Consider the following 14,033-nt stretch of genomic DNA (forward strand, 5'->3'; position numbering starts at 1 on the left):
GAAACAAAAAAAGATATATGCAGAGACTCCTGAAAAAGTACAAGGAGAATAAGACCAGGTATTCTAGAAGGGTAAGCATCTTCTGCTTCATTGATGACACCCACCATGTAAATCTTTGTCAATTCAAGTAAACGTATTGTCAGTTCGCAAATGAGAACAGAGTGAACAGCAAGGGAACCACCAGGTATACTAATGAGAACCAATTATACCCAGTTTCATATCATACTATGAAATAGAATTTCTCCATAATCCTTATCAAACCCTGTGATGTGAGTTTATCTCACAGTTGCTGACATCTTACACAAAAATTGTAATTCTGGGAGCAGGCCCTTGAATTTCACATAAACTGCCACATGCAAACACGAAAGGTTGGGGATGCAGGAGTGTTGCTATCCAAAAGTAGAAACTTCTTTTAAAAGGGAAATTGAAATCACATTTAGCTTGTTGGGAAACTCTGTATGTTGGTTTCTTAGAAGGAAAAGATTGATAAGATGAAACATGGTTAATAAATCTTATATTGTTTAAAGACAAGATATCATTCATATAGCTGAAAGTGATATTGAAGGACAAGCCTGTGATGGAATGCTATTTACATGGATTCTTGTGAAGTTTAGGAATCCAATAAAAATGAGGTATGTCCATAGTCTTATTAATAGGCAATCTAAAAGATTTAATAGTGAATCTTGATAAGACAGTTTTTTTCTCTTCAGAAAGATTGGATAATGTGTAGGTAAGGCTTCCTTTGGCATCAGACAATCCTAATTCTGTTTGTATGCAGGAAACATAGTAATGTCTGCAGACAAGGATAAAATTATGGGATGTGCAATTTGTATGTATAATCTAACACTTCATTTTTATCATTCAAGTATGGTCATATCCAAATACCAAGGCATTGGTATAGCGAAGCACTCCCTGCTTCCGGTGAAATTTAAACGAATTGTGCTTTGTATGACATTAAAAGGAATCTCAAAACTAGAATTCAGTTCCTGTTTAATATGAATTGTTTCCGAGTAAATATATATAGATGTATATCATTTGTGTAACAGTCAACCAAAGATTTTGTCTATAACGTAGTTATTTGACTTATAAGGTGCTATGTGTTGTAAGATAGTGATTGTTTACAAATGCTTTTTTTTTTAAGTTCTTTACAATTGGAAATGTTTTGTATTTAAGTTTTGTATATATACAAGCTAATGATCCTAAGCTTAATATTGCTTCACTGGATTTTGGCCATTGTGAATCCATCAAGGAATTCTCTAAACAAACGTCTTTATAAACTGACAATGATTATTTTTGTTACAATAAAAATCATTCTTTCATACACTGATGTTTGTGAAATCAGATGGAAGTGATTTGTTTATTAAATGTTGTTGTGTCGTGTGATTTGTTTATTAAATGTTGTTGTGTCGTGTGATTTGTTTATTAAATGTTGTTGTGTCGTGTGATTTGTTTATTAAATGTTGTTGTGTCGTGTGATTTGTTTATTAAATGTTGTTGTGTCGTGTGATTTGTTTATTAAATGTTGTTGTGTCGTGTGATTTGTTTATTAAATGTTGTTGTGTCGTGTGATTTTGTTTATTAAATGTTGTTGTGTCGTGTGATTTGTTTATTAAATGTTGTTGTGTCGTGTGATTTTGTTTATTAAATGTTGTTGTGTCGTGTGATTTGTTTATTAAATGTTGTTGTGTCGTGTGATTTTGTTTATTAAATGTTGTTGTGTCGTGTGATTTTGTTTATGATATAGATTGGGCTTTTTTACATGTACTATATAATACTACTTTCTTTCTGATGTAAAGTGTAGTAAGTAAAGGGATATGTATGTATACATACAATTTATCTACATATACATCAATAGCATCAGTAAAATTGCAAATGACACTTACAATATTTACAAAAAACGGGAGAGAGAAAGAAAAAACTGCAACGGGCTGCAATTAAAATAGAAGCCAAATCTATTAAGATTTTTTTTTAAAAATTTATGACAGCCAGCAACCTGTTGTAGTTGCACCTTACTAGTTACCCTATTAAACAAAGACATGTGGACAAGGCTTACTGTATTTAAACAGTAAGACATCTATATTATACAAATTGGGTGTTCTTGATATCATTTTATACATGTACAACTGACACACATGTAAAAGCCTAAACATTTTGTAGATTTAAGATCTAATAGATATTTTCACCATAACAAAATCAGGTACAGATTTGGTTATCAATGTCCTCATCAAGTAACTAAAAACAAGTATACACAACTGGTGTATATATTGTACAGACGACACACTTGTGAATAGCCCTTTCAATGCACATTTAGTGACACGGAAAAACCACATACTTTAGTACTGAACTGCATCCTACTGCTGTTTCGTCCCCCAGCATGCCCCATTATAGTTCATTAGAATATCATTGGCAGGATTCATAATATACACATAAAGTGAGCATTCTTCTAAAATCATCTGAAAAATACCAAGTTTACTGAATGATAAGTCCACCTTCCCGTCTAGATTTTGACATTTTCTTTGATCACTTTAGATTTACATTCCCCAGTCGCCTCCTGGACATCAAAATGTGGTCCTTACCACCACTGAGGAGTACTAGAAGGACGAGACAGCTGTATGATGTATCATCACTGAGGAGTACTAAAGGACGAAACAGCTGTATGATGTATCATCACTGAGGAATACTAGAAGGACGAAACAGCTGTATGATGTAACATCACTGACGAGTCCTAGAATGACGAAACAGTTGTATGATGTATCATCACTGACAAGTACTAGAAGGACGAAACAGTTGTATGATGTATCATCACTGACGAGTACTAGAAGGACGAAACAGTTGTATGATGTATCATCACTGACGAGTACTAGAAGGACGAAACAGCTGTATGATGTATCATCACTGACGAGTACTAGAAGGACGAAACAGCTGTATGATGTAGCATCACTGAGGAGTCCTATAAGGACTAAACAGCTGTATGATGTATCATCACTGATGAGTCCTAGAAGGACTAAACAGCTGTATAATGTAGCATCACTGAGGAGTCCTAGAAGGACTAAACAGCTGTATAATGTAGCATCACTGATGAGTCCTAGAAGGACTAAACAGCTGTATGATGTATCATCACTGACGAGTCCTAGAAGGACTAAACAGCTGTATAATGTAGCATCACTGACGAGTTCTAGAAGGACGAAACAGCTGTATAATGTAGCATCACTGACGAGTTCTAGAAGGACGAAACAGCTGTATGATGTATCATCACTGACGAGTCCTAGAAGGACTAAACAGCTGTATGATGTAGCATCACTGATGAGTCCTATAAGGACGAAACAGCTGTATGATGTAGCATCACTGATGAGTCCTATAAGGACGAAACAGCTGAATGATGTATCATCACTGACGAGTCCTTGAAGGACTAAACAGCTGTATAATGTAGCATCACTGATGAGTCCTATAAGGACGAAACAGCTGTATGATGTAGCATCACTGAGTCCTATAAGGACGAAACAGCTGTATAATGTAGCATCACTGACGAGTCCTAGAAGGACGAAACAGCTGAATGATACAGTTTAATTCATCGTTAAGCTCTACTATATCTAACACTTACTTTATATCAAAACCCGCTGTTCACGAGGATGTGTTTATAAACAGATGTAAAAAAAAATGACAGGACGTACTATAGTATGGCGACGTGCACCTGTCCATCCATCATAAACTTTTATTTGTCAGGAGATCTCTCACAGTTTTCAACCGATATGTTTCAGACTTGATAGACATAGTCACCATGACAACAGTTTGCTTTGACTGTATCTGGAAGACTTATTGACCTCTGTTGATTTTTCAATAGATTTCTTTTGATTGTAAACAGTATGATACATATCTCACACATAAAGAATTCAGTAAGGAGATTTGATCAAAAAATGAAAGTTTTGAATATATGTCTGTGTCTAAAACATAAACAGTTTTAATCGTGTACTAGAATATAGCACCTGAGATCATAAAAGGATTTTCAGCACATTTTAGGGGGTTTAGCACCCTCTTGATGACAAAGCTCAATATGACAGTGGAGAACTAGAAGAAAAAACGGTCCGGAAAAAGGTATCTGGATTACAAGTGTTGCTATTGGGGCAGCGATCTGATTTGGTCTCTTCAATGTTCCCATCGTAGAAGAGATTCTGCAGGGACTATTTCACAGGTCGCCTTCTAAAATCATGTAGTGGAATACAGCAGACAGTATGCTCAGGAAAACCGCTTCCGATCTGGAAGGGAGCCCCAGCCACTAGTTACTTCTTATGACACGTAGTTATATATATACTACAAGGTATCTGGTCCCCTGCATTGGTCCAGACTTAAAATAAACTGTATCCAGTAACGGTATGTCTTCATTGTTGGAAACCTGGTGATCTTTTATCTCATCGACTGGTATGATAAGGTATCAGGATGTATGTTTGATCTTGTCGACTGGTATGATAAGGTATCAGGATTTATGTTTGATCTTGTCGACTGGTATGATAAGGTATCAGGATTTATGTTTGATCTTGTCGACTGGTATGATAAGGTATCAGGACTTATGTTTGATCTTGTCGACTGGTGTAATAAGGTATCAGGACTTATGTTTGATCTTGTTGACTAGTATGATAAGGTATCAGGATTTATGTTTGGTCTTGTCGACTGGTATGATAAGGTATCAGGATGTATGTTTGATCTTGTCGACTGGTATGATAAGGTATCAGGATTTAGTTTGATCTTGTCGACTGGTATGATAAGGTATCAGGATTATGTTTGATCTTGTCGACTGGTATGATAAGGTATCAGGACTTATGTTTGATCTTGTCGACTGGTGTAATAAGGTATCAGGACTTATGTTTGATCTTGTTGACTAGTATGATAAGGTATCAGGATTTATGTTTGATCTTGTCGACTGGTATGATAAGGTATCAGGATTTATGTTTGGTCTTGTCGACTGGTATGATAAGGTATCAGGATTTATGTTTGGTCTTGTCGACTGGTATGATAAGGTATCAGGATTTATGTTTGATCTTGTCGACTGGTATGATAAGGTATCAGGATTTATGTTTGATCTTGTCGACTGGTGTAATAAGGTATCAGGATTTATGTTTGGTCTTGTCGACTGATATGATAAGGTATCAGGACTTATGTTTGATCTTGTTGACTAGTATGATAAGGTATCAGGATTTATGTTTGATCTTGTCGACTGGTATGATAAGGTATCAGGATTTATGTTTGGTCTTGTCGACTGGTATGATAAGGTATCAGGATTTATGTTTGATCTTGTCGACTGGTATGATAAGGTATCAGGATTTATGTTTGATCTTGTCGACTGGTATGATAAGGTATCAGGATTTATGTTTGATCTTGTCGACTGGTATGATAAGGTATCAGGATTTATGTTTGGTCTTGTCGACTGGTATGATAAGGTATCAGGATTTATGTTTGATCTTGTCGACTGGTATGATAAGGTATCAGGATTTATGTTTGGTCTTGTCGACTGGTGTAATAAGGTATCAGGACTTATGTTTGGTCTTGTCGACTGGTGTAATAAGGTATCAGGATTTATGTTTGGTCTTGTCGACTGGTATGATAAGGTATCAGGATTTATGTTTGATCTTGTCGACTGGTATGATAAGGTATCAGGATTTATGTTTGGTCTTGTCGACTGGTGTAATAAGGTATCAGGACTTATGTTTGATCTTGTCGACTGGTGTGATAAGGTATCAGGATTTATGTTTGGTCTTGTCGACTGGTATGATAAGGTATCAAGATTTATGTTTGGTCTTGTCGACTGGTATGATAAGGTATCAGGACTTATGTTTGGTCTTGTTGACTAGTATGATAAGGTATCAGGACTTATGTTTGATCTTGTTGACTAGTATGATAAGGTATCAGGATTTATGTTTGATCTTGTTTATGTTTGATCTTGTCGACTGGTGTAATAAGGTATCAGGATTTATGTTTGATCTTGTCGACTGGTATGAAAAGGTATCAGGACTCATGTTTGGTCTTGTCGACTGGTATGATAAGGTATCAGGACTTATGTTTGGTCTTGTCGACTGGTGTAATAAGGTATCAGGACTCATGTTTGGTCTTGTCGACTGGTATGATAAGGTATCAGGATTTATGTTTGGTCTTGTCGACTGGTGTAATAAGGTATCAGGATTTATGTTTGATCTTGTCGACTGGTATGATAAGGTATCAGGATTTATGTTTGATCTTGTCGAGTGGTGTAATAAGGTATCAGGATTTAGGTTTGGTCTTGTCGACTGGTGTAATAAGGTATCAGGACTTATGTTTGATCTTGTCGACTGGTGTAATAAGGAATCAGGATTTATGTTTGATCTTGTCGAGTGGTGTAATAAGGTATCAGGATTTATGTTTGATCTTGTCGAGTGGTGTAATAAGGTATCAGGATTTATGTTTGATCTTGTCGAGTGGTGTAATAAGGTATCAGGACTTATGTTTGGTCTTGTCGACTGGTGTGATAAGGTATCAGGATTTATGTTTGGTCTTGTCGACTGGTGTAATAAGGTATCAGGACTTATGTTTGGTCTTGTCGACTGATATGATAAGGTATCAGGATTTATGTTTGGTCTTGTCGACTGGTATGATAAGGTATCAGGATTTAGGTTTGGTCTTGTCGACTGGTGTAATAAGGTATCAGGACTTATGTTTGGTCTTGTCGACTGGTATGATAAGGTATCAGGATTTATGTTTGGTCTTGTCGACTGGTATGATAAGGTATCAGGATTTATGTTTGGTCTTGTCGACTGATATGATAAGGTATCAGGATTTATGTTTGATCTTGTCGACTGGTGTAATAAGGTATCAGGATTTATGTTTGATCTTGTCGACTGGTTTAATAAGGTATCAGGATTTAGGTTTGGTCTTGTCGACTGGTGTAATAAGGTATCAGGATTTATGTTTGATCTTGTCGACTGGTTTAATAAGTTATCAGGATTTATGTTTGATCTTGTCGACTGGTTTAATAAGGTATCAGGATTTATGTTTGATCTTGTCGACTGGTTTAATAAGTTATCAGGATTTATGTTTGATCTTGTCGACTGGTTTAATAAAGTATCAGGATTTAGGTTTGATCTTGTCGACTGGTTTAATAAGGTATCAGGATTTATGTTTGATCTTGTCGACTGGTTTAATAAGTTATCAGGATTTATGTTTGATCTTGTCGACTGGTTTAATAAGGTATCAGGATTTATGTTTGATCTTGTCGACTGGTTTAATAAGGTATCAGGATTTATGTTTGATCTTGTCGACTGGTTTAATAAGTTATCAGGATTTATGTTTGATCTTGTCGACTGGTTTAATAAGGTATCAGGATTTATGTTTGATCTTGTCGACTGGTTTAATAAGGTATCAGGATTTATGTTTGATCTTGTCGACTGGTTTAATAAGTTATCAGGATTTATGTTTGATCTTGTCGACTGGTTTAATAAGGTATCAGGATTTATGTTTGATCTTGTCGACTGGTTTAATAAGGTATCAGGATTTATGTTTGATCTTGTCGACTGGTTTAATAAGTTATCAGGATTTATGTTTGATCTTGTCGACTGGTTTAATAAGGTATCAGGATTTATGTTTGATCTTGTCGACTGGTTTAATAAGTTATCAGGATTTATGTTTGGTCTTGTCGACTGGTGTAATAAGGTGTAATAATTACGTTTTCTCTCCCTGATTGTTTTAAATATCGATAAGAATTACCATTTCTTCATTACATTCCATACGACCAGCTGTTCAGGGAGGTGATGCGTTTTCTGGTTCGTCGACGGCACCAGTCTTCTTAAACTAACTCAATCAAATGATTATGATGCCATGTTCACCAAAAAAAGAGAGCGCGGAATATGTTCAAACTGGATCATGAGTGCGAATACAAAGCCTCCCTGTAGTCTTCATTCACTTGTATTGTTGGAAGCTTTAAAGTATTGACAACTCTCGCAGAAATTATGAGATATAGAACAGTCCTAGAAATATCGAACCAGGAAGCAGTTACATAGAAATGAATATTTCCTGTTAATAAATAGTAATAATCACACATAGTAGTAGCATTATGTGATAAGGTGTATGAATTAATTCAGTAGTTTAATCAGCCGTACATCTCCTGGTCAACAATCGGGTTTGTCTCTAGTTACACACTCTTCGACAGCTAACATACAATTTTAGATGTAGGAAACTCGAGTTTTTGCGTCCGTACACAAAGTGTTATGGCAGATTTCTATACCTTTACAAGTGCTGTATCAGGGGTACTTTTGACAATACTTTTAAGTAGACACAGGGGTATCTGTTTCTGTGTTCGTGATATCACGCTTTCTGTGTATAGAATTTACAGGAAGGATTCTATACTGTCAAAGGAAGCGGCTTAGGAATGCAGGTTCTTTTTAACTTCTCTTTTTTCCAACAATGAATTATGAAAAGTTTTCACGGAATATAGGACTGTATCAACTTAACATCGAGGAGTCCTAGGGTAGGCATGTAAATGGATATATTTATCAGATGAGACGGGTGTACTGTATATCAGATTTGATCCGTGATCTGTGACCGGTTGACTATGTTTTCTAACAACTCTGCAGATAATGATGGGTGAGAGAGAAAGACACACCTATCCTATATCACACGGGTTTGGAGAAACAGCGAGAGTCTAATTGTACTATAGACACTGGACAAGATTGTCACAGCGGTTCATTCACGGAACTATGTCACCGCCTGAGACCAACCAATCTAGACCTGGTCGAGATTATCCGAGACTGTGTTGGTCCTCGGGTGACAACTTGGGAGCGTGTTTGAACACTTCAGGATACGACCTAGAGCTAGAACTGTGTCATAAATTACAAGAGAGAAGATTCCAGCAATATCTTTAACATCTACGTATGGTACAAATACACACCAATGTTACGTATGCCTAGGAATGTTGCGTGATATAACGAGTAAATAGAAATTTACACGAACAGTGACACGTGATACTCTATAAATAACAACAATATCGCACACATATGTAAATAGATGTTTTATGACAAGTGATTAATGCTTTATCACGTTAAGAAGTTTCACTTTTACGCGCCTCATAAATAACGACAAACTGGCAAGATACTTGTTATAACAACCCACCCGAAAAGCGTTCAACTGGAGCGGTCTCACTTGGAGGAATCCACCACACGGATTTCGGAAATCGAAGGTAAGAGGATTTTCCTATTGGTTTTGTTTTCATGCATTTTAAAGTATATCTGTTGGTAATAGTATTTAAATATTTAACTTTACCAGTGGACATTGTTGATTTATCTCCCATTTTCTTCATCAGATTCTAAGTTTTTTTAAATCCGATTTCTAATTTGACATTTATTAATTGAACCGTGTCTTTGCTGTTTTTATATCCAAAAATGACAACCTCAGTAATCACTGAGATTTTATTTGATTGGCGATGTTTTACTCTCATAACGATTTGGAAATTCTACTTGAGCAGCCACTGGTACGACTTGTAGTCTTCATTCTATGTGCATATAGTAGATTTTGTAGACGTTGAGGCTACCCATACGATATTTAATCAAACATTTGAAAAAAAAATGGAGCTAAAACCATGAAATATCACAAATCAAAAGCAAAACTCTACCTCAGCTTCAATACCACAATATCACCACAAAAAAAAAAAAAAAAAAAGCACAAAACAAAAAAACTATCAACATACAAAACAAACTATACTATATACCGCAACAAGTATGCACTGAATAAAACAAAGTTTAAACACACGGATATTTTTAAATATCTGTTAAATATAAGTTTTAGAACTTGAAACAAAATACGTCATAAAATCCACTTGTACCACAGCGTGAGATATCCGATAGTCAACATGATAATAAAACTAGATTAAAAGTATTTACACCCGAAACAAAATTCGTCATACAATTATTAATACACTTCAAAACTATAACAAAGATTGAACACTAAGCAAAAGCACAACCCCCCACCCCCCCCACCCCCCACCCCACACCCCAAAATATAAAACAAAACAAAACAAACAAACAAAACAAACAAAAATACCGCAGAGTGCCACCACAAATATGTATCTACACAAAAGTTATAATATTGAAAAACTATATACCCCACAACGTCAATAAAACATGAAACCTACACCACACTTTCAGACCCAATTAACGAAATACCTATCTTAATCAACACACAGTTCAACACTCAAAACAGATTATTCGACAGATCAGCACACCATCTAACTTATATCCCTGCGGAAACACTCCAGAACAAAAATAGTCAAAATAGAAAGGAAACTAGACAACAACAATTAATAAGTCAATAAGTGTGACAGCTGACAGGGAAAGAATTCTCTACATAAACACAAAATATGTATTAATGTATCGAACCGACAACGTACAATATACCATAACACCAGGGAATATACAACAAAACACAGGGACAATGTACCACAACGTCACCACACAGGGACAATGTACCACAGCGTCACCACACAGGGACAATGTACCACAACGTCACCACACAGGGACAATGTACCACAACGTCACCACACAGGGACAATGTACCACAGCGTCACCACACAGGGACAATGTACCACAACGTCACCACACAAGGACAATGTACCACAACGTCACCACACAGGGACAATGTACCACAACGTCACCACACAGGGACAATTCACCACAGCGTCACCACACAGGGACAATGTACAACAACGTCACCACACAGGAACAATGTACCACAGCGTCACCACACAGGGACAATGTACCACAGCGTCACCACACAGGGACAATGTACCACAACGTCACCACACAGGGACAATGTACCACAGCGTCTCCACACAGGAACAATGTACCACAACGTCACCACACAGGGACAATGTACAACAACGTCACCACACAGGAACAATGTACCACAGCGTCACCACACAGGGACAATGTACCACAACGTCACCACACAGGGACAATGTACCACAGCGTCACCACACAGGGACAATGTACCACAACGTCACCACACAGGAACAATGTACCACAGCGTCACCACACAGGGACAATGTACCACAACGTCACCACACAGGAACAATGTACCACAGCGTCACCACACAGGGACAATGTACCACAACGTCACCACACAGGGACAATGTACAATAATGTCACCACACAGGGACAATGTACCACAACGTCACCACACAGGGACAATGTACCACAGCGTCACCACACAGGGACAATGTACCACAACGTCACCACACAGGGACAATGTACAACAACGTCACCACAAAGGTACAATGTACCACAACGTCACCACACAGGGACAATGTACCACAACGTCACCACACAGGGACAATGTACAATAATGTCACCACACAGGGACAATGTACCACAACGTCACCACACAGGGACAATGTACCACAACGTCACCACACAGGGACAATGAACCACAACGTCACCACACAGGACAATGTACCACAACGTCACCACACAGGGACAATGTACTACAGCGTCACCACACAGGAACAATGTACCACGTCACCACACAGGGACAATGTACCACAGCGTCACCACACAGGGACAATGACAATGTACAACAACGTCACCACAAAGGAACAATGTACCACAGCGTCACTACACAGGGACAATGTACCACAACGTTACCACACAGGGACAATGTACCACAACGTCACCACACAGGGACAATGTACCACAGCGTCACCACACAGGAACAATGTACCACAACGTCACCACACAGGGACAATGTACCACAACGTCACCACACAGGGACAATGTACAATAATGTCACCACACAGGGACAATGTACCACAACGTCACCACACAGGGACAATTCACCACAGCGTCACCACACAAGGACAATGTACCACAACGTCACCACACAGGGACAATGTACCACAACGTCACCACACAGGGACAATGTACAATAATGTCACCACACAGGGACAATGTACCACAACGTCACCACACAGGGACAATGTACCACAGCGTCACCACACAGGAACAATGTACAATAATGTCACCACACAGGGACAATATACCACAACGTCACCACACAGGGACAATGTACGTCACCACACACAACGTCACCACACAATGTACAATAATGTCACCACACAGGGACAATATACCACAACGTCACCACACAGGGACAATGTACCACAGCGTCACCACACAGGAACAATGTACAATAATGTCACCACACAGGGACAATATACCACAACGTCACCACACAGGGACAATGTAAAATAATGTCACCACACAGGGACAATATACCACAACGTCACCACACAGGGACAATATACCACAGCGTCACCACACAGGGACAATGTACCACAGCGTCACCACACAGGAACAATGTACAATAATGTCACCACACAGGGACAATATACCACATCAATGATGGTATGTGAATGACTAATGAATCTGACCATGGTCGTTTATAGCGAGTGAACGATCATGATAAAGAATGTCTTTGATTACAATTACAGAGGTCATAAGGTACATACACATTTTATTGTACTATTTATATATATGGATTGAATACTGAATGTTTCACTTGAACATACTGGTTCCTTTAGTACACACTGGTTCATGTAGAACACACTGGTTCCTATAGAACACAAAGGTACCATTAGAACACACAAGTTCCTCTAGAAAACACTGGTTCTTTTATACCGCATAGATTCCTCTAGAACACGCTGGTTCCTATAGAACACACTGGTTCCCATAGAACACACTGGTTCCTTTATACCACAATGGTTCTTGTAGAACTTACTGGTTCCTTTAGAACACACTGGTTCTTATAGAACACACTGGTTCATACAGAATACACCGGCTCCACTGAAACAGAACATACTGGTACTACTAGAACACACTGGACCCTCTAGAACACAATGGTCCCACTAAAACACACAGGGCACAATAGAACACACTGTCCCACTAGAACACACTGGTTCCACTAGAACACGCTGGTTCCACTAGAACACATAGGGCACAATAGAACACACTGGTTCCACAAGAACAAACTGGACCAACTAGAACACACTGGTCCCACTAGAACACGCTGGTTCCACTAAAACACACTGGTCCCACTAGAAAACACTGGTTGCACTAGAACACACAGGACCCGCTAGAACACACTGGTCCAACTAGAACGCACTGGTTCCACTAGAACACACAGGGCCCGATAGAACACATTGGTTCCACTAGAACGCACAAGGCCCACTAGAACACATGGGTTCCTCTAGAACACACTGCTTCCAATAGAACACACCGAACTCTATTTGAATACTGATGCTATATTGAAATATTTGCTCATTTAATCAAAAGTATTTCAAGAAGATGTCATTGTATGTTTAGGAGAACTTTCGCCCTCAAATCCATTATAGTTGCTTTTATCAACCATATTTGGTGGTGTAATCTTTTCTATGTATGTTTACTTACATGACTGAGCGGTATCAGCTTGTCATTTTCATTAATGCATACTTACACATTGCTGCATTTTTCTCTACAAAGATTCTGAACAAACTACATATGTATGTATCTATATATAGATATTGTGTTAGTACTGTGTCTATTGTCATAACAATACATATACTGTACAATGCGTCCCAGATATTCTCTAAAGGAAAAAAAACTCTTAATGAAATTAATTGAAACTTTACTTCACAACTGAACTTAAATCATATATATGATATATGTAGGCCACACCTTAAAAAAGAATAAACAAAATACTTATTCAAGTGAAGAGCACCTCTTGTGTCATTGTTTGACAAGTAAACACTGTACATCGTCAGAGATCTCGTGTCATTGTGTGACAAGTAAACACTGTACATCGTCAGAGATCTCGTGTCATTGTGTGACAAGTAAACACTGCACATCGTCAGAGATCTCGTGTCATTGTGTGACAAGTAAACACTGCACATCGTCAGAGATCTCGTGTCATTGTGTGACAAGTAAACACTGCACATCGTCAGAGATCTCGTGTCATTGTGTGACAAGTAAACACTGCACATCGTCAGA

Source organism: Ylistrum balloti, unplaced genomic scaffold, assembly GCF_031769215.1.
Source record: "Ylistrum balloti isolate Yb309-2 unplaced genomic scaffold, AGI_CSIRO_Ybal_v1 Utg369738, whole genome shotgun sequence".
NCBI lineage: Eukaryota > Metazoa > Mollusca > Bivalvia > Pectinida > Pectinidae > Ylistrum > Ylistrum balloti.